The sequence below is a fragment of the Etheostoma spectabile genome, unplaced genomic scaffold (genome assembly GCF_008692095.1).
Source record: "Etheostoma spectabile isolate EspeVRDwgs_2016 unplaced genomic scaffold, UIUC_Espe_1.0 scaffold406, whole genome shotgun sequence".
In the NCBI taxonomy this organism is placed as follows: Eukaryota; Metazoa; Chordata; class Actinopteri; order Perciformes; family Percidae; genus Etheostoma; species Etheostoma spectabile.
The window spans coordinates 408,106-416,041 of record NW_022605605.1 but is presented as its reverse complement, the minus strand read 5'-3'; positions in this window follow the sequence as shown (position 1 = coordinate 416,041).

The window sequence follows — 7,936 nt, the reverse complement described above, 5'->3', positions numbered from 1 at the left end:
TACCGTCACCTCTGAAGTTCATGACAATTTAACATTTCTGGCGAGCGCAGACATCTTTTTAAAGCAGTCGACTTCCCTTAACAAGCCAGGAGTAAAGCTGTTCACCTCGAATCTGCTTACTTTCTGCGTACACATCTGCTCCCTCTGCCAAGGTCACAAAACAAAAGGAAGACACAATCAACGTGCGGCGACAGTGACCAGCACAGCCCCGCCTGTGCAAAGATTGACCATGGGAGCCAGAGAGCAGAGACACGAAACCTCCACTCCCTCTGCACACGTCCAGCACCCCTCAAAACATTCCCAACCGACCTTCGGAGGATTCCTCGCTGTCTCTACTGATGTTCCCACACACCCGTTCCCGTATTTCCCCCATCAATTTGCAACCCCTCCTACCCCCATGCTCAACCCGGGCAAAGTAAACGCCAAGCACCAATACAAGGATGTAGAAACACTCGTCCCACCAGATGATAAGGACGCTTGGTGTGCAAAATCTGAGCACTATCTGATATGTGCCGGGGCATGGCTGGGACAGTTGATACTAATGACTCTTTCAAGACAAGGCGGGCCCTGTGGATCAATCTTCCTCAATCTGTTGTGATAGGTAATAGGAAAAGAAGGTGAATAAGCACTTAACTGCAAACTAGAAATTTAGACATCCATTCCTCGTCAGTAACAGACTGTCCCAAAAAATGAAACCACAATACACTAGCCTTACTAAACGTCAGGTCTTTAGGCAGGAAAAATCATTTTAATCAATGATTTAATTACGAAGCACAATCTAGATTTTTGTTTTTAACTGAAACCTGTTTAGACATAATAACAGCGCTGCTGTTATAATCGAAGTCGCTCCCCCTACTCAGTTTTAGGAGTGAGAATAGAGGGGAATAAGAAAGGAAGTGGGAGTCGCCATTTTGTTTATGACTCATTCCCACTGATACGCAATTGTTATGGAAATTGTGTTCTTTTGAATAGTGCTCTTCAATTAAGATTTCCCCTCAAGCGATTTCTAAATATCTACAGGCACCTAAATATTGTGCAACCTTCATTGATGACTTCACTGGACTGCTGTCTATTATCTGCATTAACTTATTGGGTAATCATTGGGGTGATTTAACATTCATGTTGACAGCCCCAGGACAGGGGGACAAAAGGCTGTGTGGTTTTTGAGAACTATGACTGACTCGCATGTGACGGAGCCCAACCCACAATAAGGGCAAACTCTGGACTTGATTGTCTCAAAGGTCTGAACATTTCCAAGTTGTGGGACTGGGACAGTTGCTCGCTCAGATCATTACTGTGTTTTCTTTAACGCACTACCTGACTCTGTGCCCAAAAGTGTCCAAACAAAGTAATCAGAAAACGGTATCACTGAAAACACCAGTGGGACACATTTATACAGATTTTCTCCTCCACACCAGCCCTCTCGTGGCTCATCAGTCAGTGAGCTTGTAGATAATTTCAACTGTAAAATTACAAATGTTATGATGCCATGCTCCCACTAAGGTCAAAGTTGTATCGGGTGAAGACAAGATATCCATGGAGAAATGTATATGTGAGAACAGAAAAAAGAGAGTGTAGGAAAGATGAACGAAGGTGGTCGAAAAACAAATCTCCTGGTCCATTATAACTCCGATAAAGAGAGACTTCGCATTTATAATTTGGAACTGAGGAATGCCAAGAAGGTCCTTTTTCTCTGATATTATCGCTAGGAACATAATAATTTACCGCTGTGTTTGTATGTTGATAGGAACAAACACTCCAGTACCAGAGCATCGAACTTTATCTACCAAGGCTGCATGACTTGCCTCCTTCTTCAAAGACAAATTTTCCAAAAGATTAAGACAAAACAGTCATGCCTCATATCAAGTACAGGATATGTGTTGTCACAGTCGCGTTAAAGCAAAAATAGTGACAATATGACCGAATTCCCGGATCAACCATACAAACCTGGGCACATTATTCAACATCTGGAAAACCTCGACCTGTGCCTTGAGGTTCTACCAACGGGACTTTCAAAAAAGTTCCAATTGTTTGACTTCTGATCTTCTACAGATTGTGAACACATCTCTTCTTTCAGGTATCTTTGCCACGACCCTGAAAACTGCAGTAATCAAGCCCCTCTAAAACAGAACCACCTAGACAAGTCACTAATGAGCAACTATGGCCCATATCAAACTTCCGTTTTTAAGTAAAATCATTGAAAAAAGTAAGTCTTTCAACAACCTCAGCCATTTCTTGTCACTAAGAACAGTTGATACCTTTCAGTCGGGTGTACGACCACACCACAGCCACTGAAACGGCTCTGTCAAGTCTTTAATGACATCCACCTTAACACAGATAATGGCAAAATTTCAATCTTAGTATTACTTGATCTCAGTGTGCATGTGCACGGTCGAACACAACATATACTAGAGCCGATTGGAAAACTGCGTTGGCCTTTATGGCTCAGTACTAAACTGGTTGAATCCTACTAAAGAATAGGGATTACTTTGTTGTCTATGTAATTATGCAGCTGAGCGTAAATATGGATGCGGGAGTTCCTGCAAGGCTCCAGTTAGGGGGCCTCTTCTGGTTAACATCTAAATGCGTCCACTGGATCAGATTATGGAGAAAAACAAAATAAGTACCATAGTTATGCGGACGACACAAAATTTAATAACTATCCCCGGGGACTATAGTCCAATTACAAAAACTGACAAGTGCATCGAAAAATTAACGGCTGGAAGGTGGCCAGAACTTCTAAATTAAATGAAGGAAAAAGAGGTGGTTGTGTTGGACGCAAGAGAGGAACGATTAAAAGTTGACGATCAGCTTCACAACAACAATGTTAAAAACAACAGACAAAGCCAGAAATCTTGGTGTAGTCGGGACCAGACTGAACTTTAACAGCCACATTAAGACAATTACAAAGTCAGCCTACTATCACCTAAGAATATATCAGGGTTAAAGGACTTATGGGTCAACAGATTGGAAAAACTGGCCATGACTATCTTCAGTAGACTTGACTACGGTAACTGAGGGGTCTTACAGGTATCCTAAAAAATCATCAGACAGCTTCGCTGATTCAGAACGCTGCTGCTCGAGTCTCACTAAGACCAAGAGACTGGCATCACCATCACTCCAGTTATGAAGTCTTTCACTGGCTTCCTGTGTCTCAAAGAAATTGATTAAAAGTACTCTGCTAGTTTATAAACACTTAACGGTTTAGGTCCAAAAGTATATTGCTGATCTGCTACTACAGTATGAACCACCAGAACCTCTAGGTCATCTGGGGAAGGTATGCTCTGTCCCCAGAGTCAGAAACTAAAACAGGGTGAAGCAGCTTTCAGTTTATATGCTCCTAATATCTGAATAAACTCCAGAAACCCTGTAGATCCGCTGCGTACTCTCAGTTCTTTAATCAAGGCTGAAGACCTTTCTATTTGATGCTGCCTTTCTTTTAAATGACAATCATTCTTTAAATTTCTTATGCTTGCACTGTAAAATTTTATTCTGGTTTGAGTTTCTCTTTGTTTTTAACTGTCTATTCATGTGTTTTACCGGTTTTTAATGCTTGTGGTTTTAACTGTTTTTACTTGTGTTTATCTGTTTAACTGATTTTGTGTAAAGCACTTTGGAATTGAATTGTTGCTGAAATGTGCTATACAAATTAAAGCTGCCTGCCTGCCGTACCCACAACTGTCAGGCGGTGAGCCTGTGCAGCCCCCACGCCCTGAATCTCTCCATTAGTGCATGAATAGGACTGAGCATGTGTGTGTAATTCAGGCCGGTGTGTAATAATAATAACATGTATGTCATGCAGGTTAATGAAGTCGAATAATTACTATTAAATCTTATTCATTAAAGCAGTTATAATACATTACAAACAATAACAATACAGACCAGCAAACATTAGGGACTAAGGTGAAAGGGGTCGATTAGGAAGGGAACGAAGAATGGTGTGTTGTGATTTGGGGCTATTAGGCAATGAGTTGAGGTGGGTTTAATTCCACTGTGTTTGTGTGTGTGTGTGGGTGTGGTGTGGGGTGGGGTGTGTGTGTGACAGTTGATATGAGCTTTTTAAGTCGTAGTGTCGAAGGCTGGTCAAAGGTTAGGGGCATGGCAGGAACCAAGGATCTTTAAACAGAAGGCCAGTTTACTATGGATGACTAAGAGTCCAGCATCCAGGAGAAGGATGTGGTGTAACAGCTAGACAAATAAGGTGGTAATAGGCAAAACACAGGTTTTTCTACCTATGTAAATTTCTGAGTCCCTCAACTGGGTTGATTAATGAGGGAAGAGCACGAGGTTAAGGGACCTTATAGGAGTTTTTTTTTTGCCCCCTGTTTCCGGGATGTTGAATGATGAAGTGGGTGGTGTGTGTCTGTTGTGTGTAAGTCAGTCCTTTATGCAGAAAAATTTACCAAGCTCTTACAATTCCATATAGGTCTATGATTGCACCATGGGTCTCCATGAGATTGTTTGATTGAAAATCAGGCTGGACTGCAGGTGTTTACAAAATGAGCAATGGCCCCGATGGAAATGGACAATCACAAAGTTATCAATGATTGCATTAAAAAAAATAATTCACAATACTGATCCTTCTAAAGAGTGGGGAGTGAAGTATCATGGCCCTGACACGGGACGACCCCCAGTTACGTTGGTCTGGATTGTTGCGGAAAACAGCCTGCGGCAATACTGAACGCGAAGTCATAGGATGACCCTGCTCTCCTTGGGGGGGAATTTGTGTTGGACACGGGATGTCAATCAGGACTAGCCCCCCCCTCCCAGGTATTAAGGGCCTGGACTATCCTTCTCCCTCCAAACCAAACCAGACAGAACAAAGATAACTGATGTGAGTTTGATATTTCAGCATGTTCATGTTATCTTTACTAATCAGTGTGTCCTGAAAGTTTGATATCTGATTTTGTAATAGATTGCAGGAAATCAAATGCAGACGATGAATGCATTAGTACTGAGGTTACATGTAACCTCTTTGTTATTTTGAGTGGTGTAATGCTACTCACATCTGTGACTCTGTGATTTTTTCTTTCCAGTGGTCATCGGTTTATCTTCTCTGTCGCGCAATCGCCACGGCAACAAAGGTAACACATTCAAATATCTCATCACAGTTGATCCATTTTTACTTTTAATAAGAACTATCCTGTCTTTATCAAAAAGGATATTTCGTTTTGAGAAATGTTGGTGTTCTTATCATTACATTTAAATATTAGAAATTTATCAAATATTAACCATATCTGGTAAGTATTTTAATTGATGATTGGCTCATTATGTTCCATGTAGTCCATCATTGTCTGCAATTATCTCCCAGCAGCAGTGTGTGACTTTGATTTACTGTCTTTCCACAGATGTCCTCGTCTTTCTTATCTCTGGTGTCGCGTCGGTCCAGCGGACTGCGCGCTGCATACGTAAGTTCACTCGAAGAAATAAATCTGGAACATAAAAGGACTTTGACCCTGTCATAAAAAATGGAATTAGGTGTGTAGCTGGAACAAAAACACATACTGTGTTATATGAAGAGTTACTAAAAATCAGTTCTCAATCTGACCCTTTTGAGTAGATGTCGGCCTGTTTAACAGATGTTGTGTACTCGTAATAGAGATCCAAATGCTCATGATGATGCTGAGTCCTCTAGTTGTGTTTACTCCTGGTTGGCAATTTGCAGCTCATTAAAGTCAAGGTGCTGCCTTCCAAGGGAATGGGGATCTCCGAGATCAACTTAATTGTCCGACATGAAACGTATGTTTTTGATAGCAATAGACCTAATTACAACAAAAAATCGTCAACAATAATTGGCCTACTATCAAGTTAGGACTTTGCGTGCAACTCTGATACAAGGCAAAAAAACGTTTTTCTTTTCCCCCCATGAACTCAGCAATCATTATATTTAGGGCAACTGGCAACTATTATTCTACAGAGGTGCTTTAAGGGGGGGTGGGGCCCAAAACAGGTCAGGAACCCCTGCCAGAATAAACAGTCATTGATTAGGAATAGTTGATGGTTTTTGGCTGTTTATTCACACAGGGACAAGCTTCCGTCCTCTGGTTGGCCTCAGTTTGGCGCTCGCTGTTTCAGTTTCAACATGAGACGAAGAGTTGGCCGATGCAGAGTACAGCAGTCCTTTATAGACATGTTTAATAACTGTGGTAACATGGAATACTGCAGTAAAAGTACCAGCAACCAACATGAAAGTCTTGAGTTTCTTGAGGAAATGAATTACTTAAAGTCCAAATAGGCAGCAGGAAGATTGTAACTGAGTAATTTTACTCAGTAACTCTCTCCTGTCAAATGTTGAGGAATTGTACTTTATTGAGGCTTTGTTAATGTTACTTTCTACTTCATCGACAAGCTTTAGTTACTAGTTACTTGGTTATTTTTTTGATAGGTACTTTGGTTATATTACTTTAGTTACTAGTCATTTCCCATTTAAGATTCTGCTTACTAATCACATGTAGTTTATAATGGAGGTTATCATACAGTAACATAGCAACAACATAACGGCCTACTGAGGATGATGATGTCATTAACACAAAGCTGTAGATCTTAACTCTTCCTTACAGGTTTTTAATACTTAATACATTTAACTATAATATAATAATATTACAGTTACAGGCTTTTTAGAAGTAAACATTTTTTAACACAGGGCTTTAAACTGCCCCAACAGGGTATGGCTACAGTGCGTACTTTTACTCAGTAAGGAATACTTCTCCAACCACGATTAAAAGTATAAAAATGTCCCCTGTGACTGTGTAAGTGCCTGAGATCTGGTAAAATTGTGGTTAATTAACTCTTTCAAAAGATTTTAAACCTGAAGACATTGCCTCCATAGCTCTTCTGCCAGAAGCGGAGGGAACCTGGCGTCCATCAACTCAGCCGAGAACCACACGTTCATCAGAAAAACTAGCTTAAGCGGAGTGTCCGGTTCATTCAGATGGCCTGGATGGAGGCCAGGACTAGTGAAGGGGAGGATAGACATCATCAACAGGAAGTGAGCGCTCGTCTCTCAGCATGATCCCATGAGGCATTCAGACCAAGGGGGGGCAGCCTCTCATCTCTAAGTGTAGCTCCCATTTTAATGAGACGAAGCCATAACCTGCCGTTAGAGTCCCATCACTCAAAAGAACTTTTAGTTTAAAAAAAGTATAAAAAGTATAAAAGTCTAAAAATTTGGAGAAAAAGTCCAGGAAACTTAACTGCTAGTGACGGCAGGTGAAGTATAGAAATTCCAAATTGCGTTCGAAATTGTAAGTGAAGTTTGTAAATTTGTAAAGAGGTCAGAAATTCCCAAGTTAATCCAATTTTGATTTTGTAAAATTTGCAAGTTGAAGTCATACATTTTTTTTCTCAATTTTATTTAGTCATGCCATGTTTGGTCTTATAACAAGTTTTGTTACCGTTGGTGATTTGTCCGATTTGTTTGGTCACTTTTCAGCGTTAATAAAGAACAGTTTTCTTGATTTTCCTGCATTTAAACATTCGTGGGTCATATTGTGATATGTATTCTTTGGTAAAACGGGTGAATTTGAGCCCGAGGACACAGGAGGGTTAACCAGGCTTTCTCCTCCAGGAGGTGTATGTGGTGTGGCTGATGGATCCAAATTCCAGCTACACCAGCTGGGCGGCAGGCAGCCTGACAACTTAACGGAGGGGAAAGGGGGGCAAACCTGTACTCAATAAACTGGGATTCTAATGAAGGTACAAAAACAATGAAAAACATATTTATGTAAAGTTGCGTCGTAAAGAGAAAAGTAGACGTTAAATGTGATTCAATGGTTGTTAAAATGGCTCTACAGAAAAGAAAACTGGAAAGACGCGGGTTGTGTGACTTGCTTCTTTGTGTGCTCCAAGGACGTGTGTGTTCACCCTAACAGCCATCATGAGAAAAAGAAAACGTTGAAACCTCAACAGAGATTTTCTGTTTTAATTTGCTGAAATT